Source organism: Aptenodytes patagonicus, chromosome 1, assembly GCF_965638725.1.
Source record: "Aptenodytes patagonicus chromosome 1, bAptPat1.pri.cur, whole genome shotgun sequence".
Lineage (NCBI taxonomy): Eukaryota > Metazoa > Chordata > Aves > Sphenisciformes > Spheniscidae > Aptenodytes > Aptenodytes patagonicus.
In genome coordinates, this window is record NC_134949.1 from 57,610,344 (window position 1) to 57,629,915 (window position 19,572).

Below are 19,572 nucleotides of genomic sequence, written 5' to 3' on the forward strand. Positions count from 1 at the left end.
TTTCAATTGTTCATCTTCTGTTCTCTTAGGTCTTGCAAACTAATGCTTTTCAGGCACAAAAAAGGGCTATTTCACACTGCTAATACTGCTTCTACTTGATAATGGTAGCAATGCTCAGAATCCTAATGGCACACAAGCAGTCATTACCATGAGTATTACAACTATCATGCAATTTAACAGTACCCTGGTGGCAAAAATGGGGATGCAGTCAACACACTCAAAGTGCCATCTATCCATCTATACTAGCATTCCCAATGATTCAGCACTGCTGGAGCAAAACCAGTACAATGGTAGCAAGCCTTTATTTCAGGACATTTGCAAAATGACAGAAAGTCTTCAGAATACAGAACACTGGAGTTTCCTGGAAGAGAGGTGAAAAGGAGGGGGGATGCTATACTAGACCACAGACTTTAAACATTTTTCTCCATCTTAAACAAAATGTTATGATGAGAGAGAAGCCTACTCCCCAACAGCTCAACTTTAAATCTGAAAGCTATAAATAACTCATTTACTGCTGATAATCCCAACAGAATCATCCCATCAGATTGTTCATACCGCGAAAGGCATCTCAGGATCGAAGGTTTCCTTTTGAGCCACAAGTAACAATCATCAAGTCCTATATAACAGTATGTTTATCAAAACCAGCAGCAGTAACTAAATTAAAGTTGATAAGGTATTAAGCAGGCATGTGCGCAGGAAAGGGGGAGGGGTGGCTTATCCATTGACACATTTAAATGACAACTTCAGCAGTTACAGGAGTTAAAGACAGCACTACTAAAAATCATTCAAATGCATCACAGGATTGGAAGATACTGCACCTTTCAAACTCTTTAGTTCTTACTATCTTCCTGTATTCTAATTAGAAGAGTATCAATGTTTCCTCTGTTAAACTATCCTTTTGTTTTGTTATCTCTTACAATAAGAGCGGCATTGTTAGGAAATTCACACCAGTGCAGCAATACTGGTGCTCACTCCTACAGCAGTCATGACACAGACACGCATACCCTGCCGCACATCGAGAAGCTCTGGCTCCCGGCACTAGACCCTGTAATGCAGCGTCGGGACGTCGTTTACAGCGAGACTGAGCCAAGACAGAGCCAGGAGGGCCGGGGGGGCTGATGGAGAATGAAGCTTAAACCACAGTTTGCTTTTATTTTTTACTTCACTCTTTGCTAGTTTACAGCCCGAAATTTTCCAAATTAACACTCCATACTTATCACATTTCTAATCATTAATAACTGAGTTTTTTGTTTTATACAAAGGCATCTTGACTTCCTACTAACATGACTATATGTGCAGAGAAGTCCAAGATCCTAACACTATTATTGTTGAAGAAAACAAACACTGAGTTGTTAAGCAAATAATTCTAACTATAATTGCAAACACCAACTTTCAACATAACCAGCTGCCAAGTTCAGCTTCATCAATATTTATAGCTTGACATCAGTCTGAATTGTACTTTTCAGCTATTTAGGCACCTAAGAAAGGAACAGGAAGCTAACTTTCAAAAATCTGCTCTATATTCAACAATGTTTTTTCAATCATACACTCTTTTTTTATGGCTAAAGTCTTTTTTTTTATTTAAAAACAAAATGAAAGTTATTAGCAATACAATCCCAGTCTTCAACACTGCAATCTCTGATAAACATTAGCAGTTAGAACTACTGAATGTGGAACTACTTGCAAGAAGAGTTGTAGACCTGCTCAAGTATGTGTGAGGTCAGGGCCCTAAATTTTCAGTCTTTTGGGTTTGGCACAAAACAGTTCAACATTCACATCTAATTTCCTCTGAAAGTGGCATTTAAAAGATTGGTTACCTATCTTTATTATTTCCGCCAAAAATATACAAGTCTGCCTTTAGGCTACCTACTTGCAATACATGACAATTGAATTTCACAGTCAAGCTCTCTCAACATATCTAAAAACCTAACTCTTTAAATTTGCTCCTAGGTTTGAGTGTTTTTCACTTTTATATGTTAGTTTTTCTTCATCCTTTATTCAATCTGAAACTGTAATAATAAAATTTCCCTGTTATTTTTTGAGTTAAAACTTTGTAAAACTAAAGTTACTTTTAGTTTATTTACATACCCAGCTGAAGCAGGGGCAGGTTAAGCTGATATACAGTATCCATAGACAAGGCAGTACCAGTTTATCTAGTTACCTAAACTGGTGAAAGTAACATTATCCAGCGTTGGATAAGTACAGGGTTAGAGCTGGAGACAGAACAGACCAATTATGTCACTGTATTCTTGCCCTGAGGCCACCACTATGTTACGCTGTCAGGAGCTTTTTCCACTGCTTATTAGCCAATGTTAGAAGTATTTGACACAATGGGACTTCTACCTTCCCCGCCCCCCCCCCCCCCCCCCCCAAGACACTTCTCCACAAGCTAATTTACTTTTCAATCAACCGGAAGTCTTTCTCAATTTGAATCCATTTTCTGCAATACATGAATTACGAAGGACAGGGAAAAGAAAGTTGGCCTTTGAATATGAAAGAACCAGAGGAGTTAGCTTCCAACAAAATAAAAGATTATGGGCCAGTTTTGGTTGCTTCTCTGTGTACTCTAAAAATTAAAAAGGCCAAGCAAAGGAAGTTATAGACAGCTAATTTACTGCAACTACATGAGTAAAAAAGCCTAGCTATGCAGTAAAAAAACAACAGTTTTTCCCCTTTCAAGTACCATTCAGCAGAGTGCCATCAGAAACATGGGTAACATTCCCCTAACCTTTTATTAAATATAATAGAAACATTGAAAAGCAAGTAAAATCTGCATGTTCTTCACGCTGTCACCACACCAGCCACAAGAAGTGGATGAGCAGATCCTGAAGCACCCAAACATTTATCCAAGCAAAAAGCACAGCTATATTAAAAAACCTCAGTTTAAGCTTTAGTATTCCACTTTGTTTTGAAGGGCTAGGAAATATATGAGCTGTGCCTGTAAAAAATCACCACAAAGACGCTTAATATGAGGGGCAGGGGAATACTAGTATAAAGACAGTATCCATCTTTAAAAACTTCCCAATGTGAGAAAATTTCAAAAATATTTAATACTGAAATGTTTTTGCAATGTCAATGAAAAATGGTCTGTTTCTTGATGAACAGTTCCAAACAAGCACTGTGGCTTGGTTCTTTTTCATTCTTGTTCTCCTCATCAAAAACCGACTCATCTGCATTTTTAATTGCAAGAACAGACATCTGGTACAATGCAATTAAAATCCAACAAGGCAGAATCTTAGCCATTTGACAAACAGAAAAAGTTAGAATGCTAATTTGAAACAAATTCTTCTCAGAACCTAAATACATATGGAAGGATATGAATTTAAATTACAATGGCAGTAAAACATCCTGTGTGGACATACATTTGTGCCAAATTCCTTTTTTTTTAGCTTCTTGCTTCGAAGCAGTTTAAATTGAACTTAAAAAAAAAACAAAACAAAAAACCCAAACATGAATTTCAGAATAAGCATGTTCTCAACACAGAGTTAAACTGCTACATTTACAGCAATATGAGAATATTGTTATAATCACACAAACATCCTAGAGAGGGTCACAAAGAAAGATACTAAAAACCATAAAAGTAGCTGACAATATTGTAAAGCAACTATTTAATGCAACATGTATTGTGGCCTTCTTTCTTAAAGTGATTTTCAGCTGCTTCAGGTCAAGGATGGACCATAATTCATTTTGGAGTGAAGCATGTTTTGGTTTCTGTAAGAAGCTGGAGTGAGGGGACACGTTCCCTTCCTCTATCTCAGAGACAAAATTTTTAAATCAAAGATTTATGCTAATATTTTCTCTAAATTTGTAAAAAAGACATCCTTCCTCAAGCTAGTTGCACCCACTAATATTATTAACTTACAGTTTCTTAAGTCACAGTGTGCAAGCAACAGAAACCTCAGACATTGGAAATAGTGTTTCACTGTATTAGTAAAGAAAGTGAATGTATAGCTGATTTAACCTTGTACAAAATCTAATTTCTGGAAAAACTTTTAAATGACAGAGTTATGGTACTGCTGTATAAAAAGCTGATTCTACTGTCGGCTGTAGCGAGAAAATAAAGCGTACTCTATGGTATTTAAATCGTCTCCAGAAAGAGTCATCAGATCATTTCTAAAGATCAAAAAAATGTCCCAGGAGAGAAGTAAAAGGTTTTCAAACGTACAAGCAAAGAGCTGGACAACCTGTGTCTCTTCAGCCACACACAGCTCATAAGACATCCAACTTTATAAGTAGACCATGCTGACACAGGGTTGCTGGGTAATTTACATCTCTCAGCTGTTCGAAGCAGCAAGACAAGAGGGCCTACTCCTATTAACGTTGGTGGATCGCCCTAGGGCCAAAGCATGTTTGGTCCACAGTAGACTGGCAAGTCCATGGAGAGTTACTTCTGACTCCTAGAGGTGAACCCCTTTCCTACCACGTGTGTGATAGAGCCATGACATTTTTGCAGAGAGGTCACAGGGCCAGGAAAGTTGGTAATGACTGCCTTAGAGCAGCCCAGACATTTCTCAATTCTGATCACGTACAGACTTAATAGACCAGTCTTAAAACACGAATGCCGGCATACAGCTTTTCAAACATTCAGCTTCTTGATTTAAAATCATACTTTCAATTTAACTTGTGAAACTTTCTCACAAAGTCTACTTTTGCCACATGAAGAACACAGTAGAGAACTGCAAGGCACAACCAATGTTTGCTATAAGGAAAAAAAGAGAGACTCAAGTAGGAAAAAAACCTGCAACCCTAGGATACAAGACGATCAGAGGAATTTTCAACTAGCAAAATAGAGGCTAGAATCTGAAAATCTCTAAACTTAACAGAAGAAAGTTAACAGTATTCATAAAAACTACGTTTTCTGTCGAACGGCATAAAAGAATAAGTTTCTCTTAACACAGAACAGACTTCACTACCAAAAAAACGAATACACTACTGAAAAACCCTTTGTCAGGTTGTTTTTCACTATAGTACTTTTTATAACGCTGTCAAGGGCTACGATGAAATTATAAAAATTAAACGCAAGTAAAAATATTAATGACTTTCTTACTTTGCTACTCATTTAGATGGCTTAGAGGGCTTCCCCTCACACAGGCAACATATTATTGTACCACCTTTGCCTAATCCTCTGTCAGGCTATCTAAAATTATCAACTCTTTGTTTTGCAACTTTGCTTCTTATCCTTTCATCCGCTAATTAGCTTTTCAGCCTTCAATCTTCTGCCTGACAGGGTCAAAATATATTTACTACCAGTTTATACTTTACACATTTATTCTGAACAGTGTCCTATAGCATGCAGCATGACTGCTGCCTTATAGTACCTCCCATTTCTTCTGACAAGCAGTCTGTTTCTCCACAGACCTCAAAGCTAAACTGGGTAAGAGCTGCTTTCAGATCCATTTTACCCTTTTAAATAGATATTTAAATTTTTTTAAACAGTGGAAGTCTCAGATAGAACATTAATTTTCTTCCCAGATTTTTTCACAGAAGAACTATTGTGTTTTTTCTAACCCACAGACATTAAATCAGGAAATACATGCAAGATATCTGATTTCAGAACTACTAAAGCTGGCAAGGCCCAGAAACGCAATCCATACTGACTAGCTGAAACTGGAAAAGGTCATCTCCATAGCTCACTACATGGTAAACACAGAGAACATCCAAACTCCAACCACAACCCTTACACTGATGAAAACTTAAAAGCCTCAGAACATTCCCCTACAACATGATACAAACCATAATAAGTGCAAAACCACCTTCTCACTGCTATAAGAAGGCAAAGGGAAAAATTATTTAACATACTCACTGCCTACTGCTCTAAAGGAGAAGAAAAAAATACACCAACTCTGCAGCAAAGCGTGCTTACTTCCCTGAAGAGAAAAAAAAAGTGCAACCCAAAGAAAGTATGAACAGTAAAGCAGAGAAATGTAAGAAAGTATAAAAGGGTTTTACTATCCACTAAAAGTGACAAGGAACAGCAATCAGAATATCCTGATTACTATTACCCTAGTCACCTCACAAGCAGAAATACCAACAGGCAACTACTTGTCTGACAGTAACAGCTGGCTCAACTACCAAAAAGCGCCCCTATTTTTATTAGCAGATAGTAGCAGAAAGTTTAGTTTGGATTCACAAGAAATTAAAACCCATTCTTCAGTCCCTATTCCACACATTGTTTGCTGAAAGAACAAGCAAACTTAACATATCTATTTTATCTGAAAAGGGAGAAAGACAGTAAACGTTAAGCTAAGGAAGACTATCAGCAAGAATCCATGTCTTATTCTACCACATCTGGTCAAACAATTAGAAATACATGCTACTGTTTGCTCAACATCTCTGTGCTAAGTTCTTGCAATTAGAACTGAAGACTGACATTTTCTTGCTATTCTTTCCCCAAGATATGTTTCACAAATAAAATTTCTGAAATTGCAACAAATAGATCATTAAAATCAATTCCAGAGATAATTCAGGCAAACACATTTTATAAGCACTGAGGTGACAGAAAACTTTTAAGTTGAAAGAAAACCACTGGTATATATTTGCTAGTATCGGGTACTTCCCACCCCTTATCTATGTGCTAAATATGCTTAATTTATCATATGAAGACAAACAATGCCAGTTCTTCACAGTGACACATTTACTGATCCAGAAATTATACACAGAAAAAGGCTGAGTGAAAAATAAAATCTAATAATAAAGAATTGAATAGCTGTAAGCTGTAAGGTACACTGTAAGTAGAAGTATGCAGAAGTTGTAAATCTGCAGTATAGACAGAATTTGTGACTAATAGCAGCACTAGAGAGCAATTATGGAGGAAAGCCATTGCAAAGAAGCTGGAAAATGACTGTTAATCGTTATTATTACTATTATTGCACAAACCAGACAATATCTATGTATAAAAAGACATTCCGAGAAAATAAACACGATAATGGCAATAAGTGACTAGGACAAGAGAGTTTGCATCCAAGCATTCTGCAGAAAATGGAGAATAAAGTAACTGAACCATGAAGTAGACTATTAATAAACTCATTCAAGCCAATAACTAAGCTCCTTAGACTTATTCTATGATCTCCAGTTCACACTGCTTAATTGTAAATCCAATCTCTTCTGTGAGCAGAAATACGCCAGCTTTACTGGAGGAAAAACCCCAACAAAAAAAAAACCACTCAAAAACCCAAGAGAACAAACCCCATTTGAATGTATTTTCAAATTACTTACTCTATAACAGTCCTCTAATTCTTTCCATCATTCTGGATGCAGCTATTCATCCCACCGTTCTAGATGCAGCTATCTCTACATACGATGTATATTACGCATTACTTCTGCAAAACAAATTTATTTCTGATTTCCTACTTCCTATGACAGGAGGCAGATCTAAGGTAAAATACACTACCTCAGAACTATGCAAAATTCTCTCCTGAAGCTCTCTCCTCTTCACGTCATCCTCCAATATCAAGTTTTAATGATCAAACACTCATCACCAAGGAAAGCCGTGACACATTGTACCTAAATGTTTTATTGGACTATTCAGTCACACAAACTCTGGTAGACGAAGCTTTTTTTAACTCACAGTTTCAAGATTTTTATTTCCAAACATTTAGCTTATTATTTAAATGAAAGCTTAGATTTCCACCTAAATTTGCAGCTATACAGAAACTGCAGGAACACACCAATTCATAAGGCTGCCTAATCAAGAGACACTGACTGTTTTATAATCAAGTTAATTTTTTTTTCCCCAGTACTTCCACATTACAGGATTGAATTGATTCCCTTTACTAAGCATCCCGATAACAACAACATGAGAAAACAGAAACCAAGTTCCAACAGAAACCAAGACCAAGTTCACAAGAGAAGTATGCACATTAGAATTTTACCAATTAGCACTGAAACTTCTGAGCTAATTCTATACGTATGAATAGTTTTACATCAAATTGTATATTCACGAAACATTTACATGCAGTATAGCTAACCAAGATGAAAGTAAAAGGTATAATGATAACCTCACCTAGTTTCTACAAAGAAAGATGTGCCTGCGCCTTGTTGCCTCCAGAACTTCACAGCAGAAAAGCTAACACACACTTAACTACCGCCCTGGGCTCCATTTCCCCTTCCCCGGCCTCAACTTTTTGCAGGGTGACTTCTTCACTGCAGAATTGGCTATTTTTACCTGCAACTTAGTTAAACACAGGTGAAAAGCCACTCTTACAAAACACTCCCCAAGTGGTTTGTACATCTACGTGGCAGTCCCTGCACTAACTGTGGATCATGTAGAAAAACTTGACCTTATCTTTAAATTCAGGACCTCAGGTAATACAGCAGCTGAGAGCATTTACCCAGCTTCTCAACGGCGCGCATGTTCCAAGGAATCTGTACCATTAGAGAGTCACCACAGGAGAGGAGGGAATTGTTGAGCAACTTCAGTGTAGGCAAACTAACTACAAAGCTGCTTGAATTTGTGCACATATTTAACAACCCTGCGAATCTAAGCTATTACCTCTACAACACTTGTACCAGAAACTACAATCCAATTCACCTGGATAGCAATATTACTGGAAAATACTAAGTAAAACAGACCTTTCAAACACAGAGCTATACAAACCCCAAAGATCTACCTGCTATTTCTCAGGAAGATTCACAGTTTTTGTAGAGGATGAAAATGCGACACTGAAACCTAACAAGTCATGATTAAAAAATAATAACTATGGATTGTTAAAAAAAAAAAAAAGTTAACTTAATGGAGAGGTAGCTTAACAAATATTCTTAAGGTTAGTGAAATGTTAAACATGGAAAAATTAAGTACCGTTTACAGTAGTAGGCATGCCTACTTTAGCTGGGAAAACACTTTGTTGAAACTTGGTTTTATTCAACAAGCCTCAGCTCTATCCTGTAGTAGATACTCCTACACGCATTTTCATAAAGCAGATTTGAGCTTGCAAGATACCGTGCTACAAGCAGCGTTATCCACAGCCAGCGAAGCGTCTCCAGAAACAAACATTCGCTCATTTTGCTACAAACAGCTCGGGAAACTTTTTTTTTTTTTTCCGCCGGGGACACACCTCTGAGCACGGTCACTCCTCCCACCCACATACACACATTTTGACTAGCATCATGTTCAACACATCCAGTGCGGCTTGTAGTGGTATCAAGGTAACCTCAGGACTGTCCCCACGCCACACAAAAGCACTTTTCTCCCCAGCCACAAAAAGGCTCCTGGGGGTTTTTCCGCCGTTGTACATTTTGCCCAGCCTGGGCGAGCCGGCGGGCGGCTCTTCCCCGGGCTCGGCAGCCAGCCGAGCGCACGGCGCTGCGCACCACGGCGCCGGGCAGCGGCCTCGGGGCCACCCGCGCGTCCCGCCGGGGCCCTGTCGGGAAAACCGGAGGGGGCGGCCGCGGAGCGCAGCCGCGGCGGGCGACGGCCGCACGTGAGGCAGGCGGCGGGGAGGGGGCGGCGCGAACCTGGCTCTGCCCCGGGACAGCGCTCGCCGGGGTGGAGGGGGAGGGGGGGGCGAGCAGCGGCAGCCCCAGCGCCGTTGGGGCAGCGCCCTTGAGCCGCCGCTCGGGGCCCCTCCCGCCGGCCCGGCCCCCCCGCTCCCCTTCCCTCCCCTCCCCCCTCCCCGAGGCACCGCAGCTCGGGGAGGGGGGAGGGGGCGCGCGCACTCGGCGCCAAAGGCCCCCTCACAGGCGGCGGGAGGGTCCTCGGGGCGGGAAGGGCCCTCAGGGAGGCCCGCGGCCCACCCGCCCTCCGCCCCGGTTTGGGGGGGGGGGAGGGAAGGAATGGGGGGGGCCCTGTCCCGCACTCACCGCTTAGGCGCCGCCGCGGTGCGCTGAGCCCCCTTCTTCTCAGTGCCGGGGGCGGCTCCGCCCGCCCGCCCGGGAAACACGAACCCAGGAAACCAACGCGAAGAAGCTGCGAAAAACGCCCCCCCACCCTCCAAAAAACCCCACCGAAAAAAAAAAAAAAAAAAAAAAAAAAACTTTCCTCGCCGCCGTCTCCCTCCCCCGAGGAGCACGAACCCAAACACACCGAGACACGCCCCCGCACCGCCCCTCGCGCCGCCCATTGGACGGCGCCCCGCCGACCCCCACGCTGATTGGCCGCTCCGCCTGCTCGTCTTCTCCTTCCGCTCCCCTTTCCGCCCCTACACGCTGCCCATTGGGAAGAGCCTCGGAGATCTCTCCGCCCATTAGCCACGGCCCACGTCAATCACGGCGAAACACCCGCCCCGATACGCTTCTGATTGGACTGTCGCATCATACACGCTCACTGATTGGCTGGACTTGCTGACTGTCATCGGTTAACATTGCCCCCTTCGCAACCCCCACTGGCTCCCACCCCTTCTTCCTTTCTGCCAGTTGGCTGCGAGATTTGCCCCTTAAATGGGGCACCCGCTCGCCCGCCCCTACTTGCCCCGCCCTTCCGCGCTACGGATTGGGTTGCGGGTTGCACCCTCGGATACCATTGGAGAAGGGATGTGCCCGTTACACCATAACAGCGCGAAGACCCGCCCACCGAGCCGCTCTCCTTGGCGGCCCCTTCGCGGCGGCGCTGGGGCCCTCCTCAGCCGAGGCGGGAGGGGAGGCTACGTCAGTGTGCCTGCTTCATTTGCCGGCCCCAAGGGCGGGGCGCTGTGACGGGCACACGCGATAACGAGTACGGCCGCGGCTGTCGCCGCTCAGCGGCGACAGGCGCCCCCGCCGCGGAACGGCAACAACGCCACACTCCCTACGGTCCCCAACGACATTTACCCCTTGCTCCGCCCCTCCCGTCACGGACACGCCCGCCCTGAAACAACTATTGGGCAGGGAAGATGTCAGTCGTGCGGCTCGCGAGGGCATTGGCGGGAGGCCGACGCCTCCGCAGCCAACTGGCAACCGCCCCCGATGTCACCCGCCAGATGACACAGCAACCGTAGGCGGGGGGGGAGGGGGGGTGGCCGCGCGGGGGAGGGGAGAGGAAGGATGTGCCTTTGATTGGTTGATTTCTCTGTCAGTCTCCCTGGAGCGCGGAGCGGGGGCGGGGAGGGAGATGCCGGGCCGCGTGAAGCGGTGGGCGGGGCGGGGCGATGCTGCGTACCTGTCGGCCCCCACGTGGCCCGGGCAGTTGCGCACGTGACGGGCTCCTGCGAGGAGCTGCCGCGGCCGTTGGAGGGGGGGGGGAGGGATCCAGTCGAAACGGCCCATGGCGGCAGCACGGCTGGTCCCCTCAGCCTGCCGTCTGCGTCGCCGTCTGTCTCCGCACACGGACGTGCGGGAACGCAGCCCGGTGAGCCGGGGGGAGGGAGGTTGGTGGTCCACCTCTTTTCTGCCGGCCTTCGTGTTCTCGCAGGGCTTGCCTTCGGCTGTGGAGGCTGGTCCCCGGCGGCCTCGGGGTGGCCTGGGGGTGGCCAGTGGTCCGGGCTCGCCCGATTACCCAGCCGACGCGTGTTTTACATTTCACGGGCGGAATCAGGGGTTGGTTAGGGCTGAGAGGAGCTCGGCCGTCGGCTTCCACGAAGCGGCATTTTGCCCTTCATGCCTTAAGAGCCATCTGCGGTTTCTTTTGGAACAAGGCCTGAGGCTTTGCAGGCCGCAGCGCTCCAGACAGCTCGGTCCGGAATATCGGCGGTCCCAGCAGGCTCGCTGAGCTGAAGATGACTTTTACAATTTTCAGATGGAAGCTGTGAATAGCAATCAGGAAAGCGTGTGAAAAATGGTTTTGCAGCGACTACAGTACAATTCATAAATGTAATTGTTAAAAATAAACGCTGATGTTCAGTATCTATGGAGTGGGCTGAGCCAGAAACAGGGCTGGGGGGATGGGGCAGTGGGAGACTGAGGCAGGAGCTGGGCTGGGGACACTTTCCTGGGAGGCAATGTGAAGCCGGGAGTGAGGTGCAGCAGTGTTAGCCCCGGGGCTGGAAGCGTCTGGAGAGTGGGCATGGGGCAGCGCTGCTGGATCTCGGAAAGGGAAGGAAGAAAATGGGAGCTGTATAAGCAGGACCCACATGGGACAAAGAAGGGTTTAGGATTAGCAGAGCAGAAGAGCATGGCCAGAGGAGCATGTAAGTCTCTGAAACTGACAGGGAGAGAAAGCACAGAGGGGAATACATGGAATAACAGAAGCATGTGGAGGATAAACTAGGAGGAGAGAGAGGGTATCCTTGCTTGTACCAAATTTCTATGCTCATTCTCATTCTCCTGTATTTTTGAAGACTGCTGTTATCTTAATGGCTGTCACTTCCTGACCTTACCCAGGGCTGCGTGCCAGTGCAATGTTTTCATTTGATCTCTTCCGGAGAATCCTGTTAAAACCTGATCAACGGAATAGTGGGGCAGCTGAAAATACCATTTTGGTGCTGAAGAGAGAAATACAGAGGTGTGGTGTGCCTGTCATATTAGTGAACAGGTCTATGGGAGTTCAGTGAAAACACGGTCTGTCTTGGAAGAGCCACAGAGCCCTTCACAGGTTAGTCATCACCAGGAGCGACAGCTGCCAGCACAGCAAAACAATGTGTGCTGCTGGCACGGACAGCAGGACAGCATCCATGTGAACTCGGGCTACAATAAGTCAGTAAACAGCGGTGAATCTTTTGACTGCTTCCCCATTCAGTAATGGTAATCGATTTTTACATTGACTGGTGGGGGAAAGAGCCCCATTAATATGAATAAGACTTTATACTGGGTAAATACATACTTGTTACTGTAGTGCTTTAAGGAATGCAAAAGGCACTGTATAAATCAATATGAAATAGTTGTATAAATTGGGGATGCACCTCGCCTCTGTTCCTCATTGTTTATTTGCTTATTAGGAACTGTCTATATCCTGTCTATATCTACATGTATTTTTCTTGGTGTAAGCAGAAACCACTAATATACTGAGAGTACAGGTTGCACGCACCGGGAGAGAAGGATATGTCCAAGATGCTGACCTTGTCTTTGCCATAAGTAAAAAAAAAATATTATTTCCCTGTTTAGATTCCTTTTCCCCTTATTGGTGTTCTTTTGCAGGTTTTCCTTCATATGTTTTGCTCAGGGTTTTGGTGTGCTTGTAGCAGGACATGTGTGCTGGTTTTGCCTGGGATAGAGTTAATTCATAGTAGCTAGCATGGGGTGATGTTTAGGATTTGTGCTGGAAACAGTGTTGATGATACAGGGGTGTTTTCGTTACTGCTGAGCAGTGCTGACGCAGAGTCAAGGCCTTTTCTGCTTCTCACACCACCCCACCAGCCAGTAGGGAGGGGGAAGAACAAGACGTTGGGAGGGGACACAGCTGGGACAGCTGACCCCAACTGACCACAGGGATATTCCATACCATATGATGTCATGCTCAGCATATAAAGCTGGGGGAAGAAGAAGGAGGGGGGGGGACGTTTGGAGTGATGGCGTTTGTCTTCCCAAGTAACCATTACGCGTGATGGAGCCCTGCTTTCCTGGAGATGGCTGAACACCTGCCTGCCGATGGGAAGTAGCAAATGAATTCCTTGTTTTGCTTTGCGTGTGCGGCTTTTGCTTTACCTGTTAAACTGCCTTTGTCTCAACCCACGAGTTTTCTCACTTTTACCCCTCCGATTCTCTCCCCCATCCCACCAGGGGGGGTGTGAGCGAGCAGCTGTGTGGTGCTCAGTTGCCAGCTGGGGTTAAACCACAACAACATGGAAAGCAAGGTGAAGCAATATGATTTATTTTGCATAAGCCTAGGAAACCAGACATTTTCATTTCAGTAGAGCAAAAGATACCACGCTCCATTGTCCCTGTAGTTTCACGCTACAGAACAAATTTGAACTGTAGAAAGCAAGCAGATCTTGTTGGTTTGTCTGAAATGATAATGGATGACTCAGAAGTTCCCACCCGGGTTCACCTGTGGATTTGGGGGGATCACAGCTCCCAGGCTAGTTTCTGGCTCTCGTAAAGTCCAAACGCTTATGAACAAAATAGTTCTTCGTATTTTTTTCATACCTCCCCCATTTCTACTTCTGTCCAAAAATGGGACCAGGTTGGCTAGTGAAATTGCATTTTTTCATCCACTGGATGTCAGTGTTACACTACCACTGTGGTGCATTTCCAGGTGCTGGGAAAGGTTGGGCTTCTTTGGGGTGAGGACTTTCAGAAGATCTTTCCTCTGTGGTGGACAAGCGATGTGAAAGACCACTGAAGCTCGGGGGAAAGGGCTCGCTGCAGTATGAGCGTGCTCCCTTTGGCTTCTGCTGAAGCAGGCTGGGAGCCTGCCTGCAAACGTCTTGAAGTATCAAACCTCACCGGAACTGTAGCCTGAGAGACAGACACACGTCAGGGCGGGGGTCAATTCCACAGCCTTTTGACTATTCCAACCTCACCTCCTTATGCCGTGAAAATACATGGCCTCTTCTTTTTTAAAAATTAAGTTTACTTGTGATATCAGAGAGACAAAGAATACTGCACCTGGCAGGGATACAGTACAGGAAAAGGCTGCCTGAAGGGACTTCTCTAAACAAACGGGGAGTGCTGCCAGCTTGGGACAATTCTGAATGCAGGAATGAGAGGGGACAAAACACTAGAAGCAGCTTTGATATTTGGAGTTGAAAGTCAGGGTTTGGTAGAACTGACACTGGTTTATTATTTCCAACAGTGCCGTAACATCTTTTTTACAGGCTTGCTAGGTTTTTTAAATTGATGCACCTGAATGAACTCTGGATAGTCAGTCACTAAAAGCTACTGATACTGAAAAACAGTCTTTGCTAACTCTGCCTTCTTTCTGCTTCAGACACTTTAAGCAGCAGCTATCTAGTGGGCACAGAAAGTAACCGCTTAGTTACCTGCGTTGCAATTAAGAGGTAGGCTACTTTTTGGAAAGCCACAGTAAAGTGTATGCTGATGCTCTTTATGATGCGTTATGTTTAAGTAAGTGTTTTGGTATGAAATGTGGCATTTAACATATGATATAATGCTGTACTTTATCTGTGACTGAAATGCAGGCAGCACTGGAAAAGATGTCTGTTGTTAAAAAGATGATTCATAAAAAAGTAATAAAAGAATCGATGTTCTCTTGTTATATATAAAGACAGGCTGATTAGGTTACTCTCTTGCTTATTTCTTTCCCCTGGAAGCTGCTTTTTTATCTGTCCTTTTCCTAGAAGACTTCAGTGAAGTTGCAGCAGGCATTTGACATCAAAGCACCAAAGGAATAAAACGTGAATATTTGGAAACATTTTGATACTGTTTAAAATACCAATTATCCTTATTTAAAAGTATTTATCCTAATAATTACTTTCAGAAGAGATATCTGCTAAGGATTCAGCATTTCCTGTTCCTTCAATTGAGTGGTGAGAAGATTTCTCAACCATTCTCCTGCACACAGCTCTCTTGCACACATTCTCCTCTTCACACAGCTTTTCAGGGAACAAGCAAGAGAGAGAGGAAGTAATACTTCGTATGCCTGGGAGCTGTAAAAATGGGGATAAGAAAAAGGAATTTGTATTTAAAATAGAGAAGAGCAGATTTCAACCCAATTATTTTTTCCTTTCTAGGTCACCTATAACAGCAGAGAACAAACACAAAAGAGCAATTTAAGGAAAAAAAAAAAAGAAGTAATGAATACTAGAATTAAATAAAATAGCAGGAGGAAATTCGGGAGATAATGTCAAATGTAATTTTCAAATTTGTACGTTGGTCAGGTGATTAGTGCTAACATTCCTGCTTTACAAAAAAAATACAAAAAAAAAAATCTTTAATGACTGTTAGTGCTCAGGATCTGAGCTTTAAGTCCCAGTCAGACGTCTCCACATCTATAACTGTTCTTAATATAGTAGGCTTATTTTGACATTACCTATTTTTATGTGTCATACCCAGGAAAGACATGCAGTTGCAATAGAAACAAGAGCAGTTTATGCATGTCTTGGGCAAAGTGCTTAGCAGAAGTTTCAATTTGTTGTGTTGTTGCTTTCACATAATACTGTTGGAAGGAAAAGGGGAAAAGAGAAGGTTGTCAGCCCACAGCTAAAGGGAAAAACTTACTAATACGATGGCAGTGTTTTTGAATGGAGAACAATTTATAATAATATTTTGTGTTTGTTGTTTTTTTTTTCCTGGAGGCAAAATTAAAACAATGCTTCATTAACATTATTTAAAGCTATTTTAAATGTTGCCATTTTCAGCAAAACGATGTTAACGTGGGGTTTTTTAAATGGAAAAAAGGCAATTAGGAAAATGTTTTGAATAATATTGTATTCTTTTACCCAGTCTTTTTTTGTCCCTTTTTTTCACTATGTCAGCAGAGGAAGATGCCTGCTTTGTGCTTTCAGTGCTGAAAGTGAACCAGTGTGCATATAGGAATTACTGGCTAGGGCTGGAGCAGTTATGCTGAGGGTAGAGGTCATGCGGCTCTTCAGACAAGATTTTATTTACTTTTTAACCTCCCATTCCACCAACGTGGTTAAAGCTATGATACTCAAGACCAGTAGCAGCCTGTTCAAAACTGTTTTGAGTCACCTTGAGCTGAACCTAAATGAAAACTAAAGTATAGGTATGTGAAAGCAATTATCGTATTTTATTGTCACGGGTCCACCTTCACCATCAGGACAGCGTTAGAATTTTACAGCTAGATGTAGGGTAACTGCCACAGGCACTTTCTCCCTCCGTTTTCCAAGGTTCAGATCTACACTGGAGTTTTTATTTCTCCCAAGTTAGCCAGTTTCATGTGTAGTACTCATTTATGTACCAACTCATGTCACCCAGCCCCATCACAACAGAAGAATCGGGTTTGGAAGAAAGAAGAGGGCTGGGCACAGTCCTGCCAGCTCCTTCCCTGTGCCACAGGAGCTATGGGTATGTATATGCCCATGCACTTGCAAGAGGGGAATAAGGAACCTACATCTGATAGTATTGCACATGTATGATCAATACTGATGCTGGGGAAAGCTCCCACCTGTCCTTCTATCCCAAACTCTTACTAGGACAGCAAGAGCATGAGATTCTTTTTTTTTTTTAATCATTATTTTCTGGGAGTTGTAGCTGTATAGTAATTTAAGATGGCAGCTTTCCAAGGCTTTGCTGTGGTTCTAATTAATTGGGTATGCTGTTTAATTTTTTATTTTGACTCAAGCTTTTCCCTCATATTCAAAAGGGCTCCCATTGTCCTTTATTATTAATGAGATCAAAGCAAGCAGAACGGTTGCCATTTTTCCTTAGTCTGTGAAAGTGAGACTGTCCATGGCAAAAAAGCGCAGCGCTGTCCGCACTTGTCAGCAGGACTGAAAGCAATACCATCGGCGAAGCGGCTGCCCTTCTTTGGTCTAGGGAGCTAGACACAGACAGCGAGCAGGAATAATGCTCTGCGAGAAAAACATATGAGAAAACAAGGAGTGGGGCCTGGAGAACAGGGGATGGACTGAAGAGTTACTGGAGGATGGGGCAGTGGAGTGTGCAGAACGCAGAGCAGAAAATCTGTGTCTGTGTGGGGAGAAAGCAGTTTCCCTTTCTAGCGTGTGGAAAACTGTGCCTCCTTCAGGCAGCCCAGGTGAAACAGAAAAAAACAGAAAAGTTGCTGCCAGTTTTGATTAGGGATTTAAAGCTGCAATTTGACTGTTTAAACTCTCCCACACTTTGGATGGTGGCTATGTTATTCCCCCTTCACAGGCTTCCTTCCCAAAGTTTCCAAAACTGGTGTTTGATGGGGAAGCATAACAGTTACATTTTTATTAAAAAAAAAAAAAAAACAACAAACCACCAAACAAACCCTTCAAAACCCCCCCCACAAAAAACCAACACCAAAAAACCCCATCCCTGAGCATTTAACTGGACTGCTAACTGACACTTGCAAAGGGGCCAGAGTCAATTGTGGCAGGACCCGAGGACAGAAAGTGAGAATAATTCAGGAAGGGAGCATCATAAGAAAGATTGAGGAGAAAACCAGCTGAAAGACAGCATAAAACTGGGATTGGTAAAAAAATGTGGTTACTGAAAATCTCAGTGCAAGGCAGAATGAGGATGATGGTGGGAAAAATGTGGGGAAGATGTTATGTGCCAGGGAGTGTGAAGCTATATGGGAGGTTTCTTGGGTCTAGGGCCAGTGTTGCACACGGAAGGGTGTATTTTGTCCCTCACGCAGAGCTCTCATCAGCTGCAGTCTTCTCCTCGCCCTTGCGTCATCCCCTCCCAGCTGCAGGGAGCCCCTGGCAAAGACCCTGCAGAGATAGCTGTGTGGGGAGGCAGAAGGGAGAGCCACGGTGACAATGGGCTATGAGTACCAGGAGGAAGAGCTGCAAAGGAAAATGGCCCAGGGTCACCCCACGTGAGAGATGCCCGGCCAGCCCTGAGGAAGGCAGCAGCAGCCGTTCCCATGACTTTGCCTCCAGCTGCCGTGGGAACAGAGAACAGCAGATTTGGGTGGGCCAAACTCTTTTCATTACTACTCAAACCTGACTACTTGCAAACCCCATGACTCACTCGCTGTCCCAGCTCTTCTGCAACGGTTGGCAGCAAAGTCAAACCCAGGTTTGTGAGTATAGATTTCCGTGTCACCTCCTCAGTGAAAACCTGCCAGCAGCTTCCCTGCAGCTGCCACGGGATCGGCTGCTGGGAGTTCAGGGTGGGGCTGTGCGGGCAAAGCCCTTAGGCCAACTCCTGGGAGCAATTATAAGAGCTCTTGGTACGGGAGATGATCTCTTAGGAGACACTGATAAACTGCATGCAGGCACCAATGGAGGAAGACTCATTTGCTGAGGGGCTACAGCAGTATTTGGCCCACTGTGCCGTTTTCTTTTTGCATGAGGAAGGAAAGGTGATCGGGACTCCAGTGGATTTCATCATGCGCAAACGCCCCTTCTCAAAACACCAGATTCTCTCTCCCTCACTTGGGAAAAAGCAAGCAAAAGCCCCAAGGCTTTCCTCCTAATCCTGCCCTAAAGCGACTCCCGGATTGCTAGAGGAAAGTCAACAGTTTGTTGGGGTTTGCTTTCTTTTTTTCCTGAAAGAGGGCAAAGTGTTCTTTCTTTTATGACTGCTGTTCTGGATTCAAGGACCTTGCTAAAAAGAAAGCGTGTTCCCTCTCAAGAGCCCACAGCAGCTCCGTTCTAGTCTGTTTGCTTCCACTGCTTGGACCACACTCCGTTTCTGCTGCAGGATTGCTTACCGTCATTTAGGATCTTATAGAGCCTAAACCAGCCCTGGTATTTATTGTAACCTATGGTCCTGCTTCCACAGGGTAGTGCTGCTGCACAAAGAGCAAGGCAAACACACATTTAAGCTACTCTTCCAAAACATTCCAGACCAGGGCTGTGTTCAAGAAGACAGGGAGGCTGTGTTTATCAAGGGAGCCCAACTCCTCCAGAAGACCTTCTGTTCCAGCAATTGCTTTTGCAGCAATATTCAATGCAAAGACCCTACAGCGTTTCCAAGGGTGTCCTCACGTTAACAACGCTGCTGTGCATGGGCGAATTCCCAATTACTTGCACCAAGCACTACTTACGTGGAAGATTTTGAAACAAGATGGAGCCTGCCTGGGACAACACCCTCCTTTTGGCTGCAGGGTACAGCATCTGTAGCCGGCGCCTGTGCTCGTCTGTCTCTCTCTTTGTTCTTGTGAGTCTGTCTCCTTGGATGCAAAGAGGGAGCTGTTGGTCA

General features: G+C 44.3%; 1 protein-coding gene across 4 annotated transcripts in view; it reads right to left on the reverse strand.

Annotated features, from left to right (window-relative positions):
* TNRC6B (trinucleotide repeat containing adaptor 6B) overlaps positions 1 to 9,920 on the reverse strand; it is a 150,164-nt gene extending 140,244 nt beyond the window's left edge. For all 4 annotated transcript variants that reach the window (XM_076337355.1, XM_076337346.1, XM_076337397.1 and 1 more), the window contains exon 1: positions 9,799 to 9,920. The gene's annotated coding sequence lies outside the window, so the exon portion shown is untranslated. The remainder of the gene's footprint in view (positions 1 to 9,798) is intronic.
* Positions 9,921 to 19,572: the final 9,652 nt, after the last annotated feature.